The sequence below is a fragment of the Octodon degus genome, unplaced genomic scaffold (genome assembly GCF_000260255.1).
Source record: "Octodon degus isolate 3935 unplaced genomic scaffold, OctDeg1.0 scaffold00087, whole genome shotgun sequence".
Classification (NCBI taxonomy): domain Eukaryota; kingdom Metazoa; phylum Chordata; class Mammalia; order Rodentia; family Octodontidae; genus Octodon; species Octodon degus.
In genome coordinates this window covers 1,658,910-1,659,469 of record NW_004524663.1, presented here as the reverse complement: position 1 = coordinate 1,659,469, position 560 = coordinate 1,658,910, and positions in this window count along the sequence as shown.

Below are 560 nucleotides of genomic sequence, written 5' to 3'. Positions count from 1 at the left end.
AGCTGAATACACATTTTTCTCAGCTGCACATGGGTCATTTTCTAAAACTGACCACATACTGGTCCATAGGTCATGCTTAAGTATATGCAAGAAAACAAATTGTCCCATGCACATTGACTGACCACAGTGCAATGAAACTGGAAATAAATCACAAAAGAAACCAAAAAAATACTTTAAATGCATGGAAATTAAATGACACCCTAATCAGCAACCAAAGGGTCATGAATGAAATTAAACAAGAAATTCAACAATATCTACAATTCAATGAAAATTCAAGCACAACTTATCGGAATTTATGTGATACAATGAAAGCAGTTCTCAGAGGAAAATTCACATAGCTGTGAACTCACACATTAGGAAAACAGAATGGGAACAAATAAATACCCTAATGCTGTACCTCAAACATTTAGAAAAGGAAGAGCAAACCAAACCCAGAGCCCAAAGATGGGAAGAAATCATAAAGACTAGAGCAGAAATTAATTCAATTAAGATGAAGAAAACAATTCAAAGAATTAAAAAAGCAAAAAGCTGGTTCTTTGAAAGATTAAATAAAATCGATA